Source organism: Olea europaea, chromosome 16 (assembly GCF_002742605.1).
Source record: "Olea europaea var. sylvestris chromosome 16, O_europaea_v1, whole genome shotgun sequence".
Taxonomy (NCBI): domain Eukaryota; kingdom Viridiplantae; phylum Streptophyta; class Magnoliopsida; order Lamiales; family Oleaceae; genus Olea; species Olea europaea.
This window is the reverse complement of record NC_036252.1, coordinates 8,705,270-8,706,294: the sequence shown is the minus strand read 5'-3', so window position 1 is coordinate 8,706,294 and position 1,025 is coordinate 8,705,270.

Sequence of the window (1,025 nt, the reverse complement as noted above, 5' to 3'; positions counted from 1 at the left end):
AAGTGAGTTCTACCTTTAATAGAAAAATTCAAAAATGATGGTTGAAATAGTAAAATAACGATCAAAAAATTGATTTAAATTGACTTAAAAGCCCTACCAAATGCCCCTAAGAGTATTATTTGTGATTGGATCAGGTTGCTAAGAAATAAGAAATGATCCCCTCTCGAACAACTTACGGCTGGAAAGATGTGGGCTTGTATGTTTTCTTTTGAATCATCTAACAAATACTATTATTTTCTACTTTGTGTTATAATTACGATATGCTATCTCCACCTCTATCAAGTCTTTGTGTTAAGGTACAGGATGCTAATATAAAAAAATTAAATATAAAAACAATTATTTTACTATTTACTCAAATCTCTTTGAGAACCGGTATTCAGATTTGAGTACTATTATTGAAATATTCAACAAATGGCAATCAGTGAAAAATTAGTGCTAAAATTAAGTGAAAGTTTACAAGATAGTGAAAGAATGAAAATTTATAGAATAGTGCTACAAATGGATAATGATTGCAATTTCGTGCCATTTTCACGGGGTAATTTTTAGTTTGGCCAAGTCAAAGAGCCAATTTTTCACTTTAACCAAAAAAAATTTGCCTATCACCAAAATAGCCTATTATTGAGTAAAAGACAAAAATACCCTTAAGTAGTTTATATAATTACAAAAATACCCTTAACTTAAAAATTAAAAAATCAAACACTTTTCACTTTATATTTAATTATTTATTTTAAACAATTACTCAAATTAAAAAAATTAATATTAAATTTACTTTCTTGTTTAAATATTTCATTTATTAATTATCTTAATCGATTATGTATATTATTTATTTAATATTTAATTTCTTTATTTAATTATTTATTTAATCACTTGCTTAAATAAAAAATTAATATTTAATTTGATTTCTCATTTAAATATTTTATTAATTTATTATCTTAATTGATTATGTATATTTAATAAATTATTTAATTATTTATTTTAAACACTTATTCAAATAAAAAATTAATATTTAATTTTGGTTTCTCTTT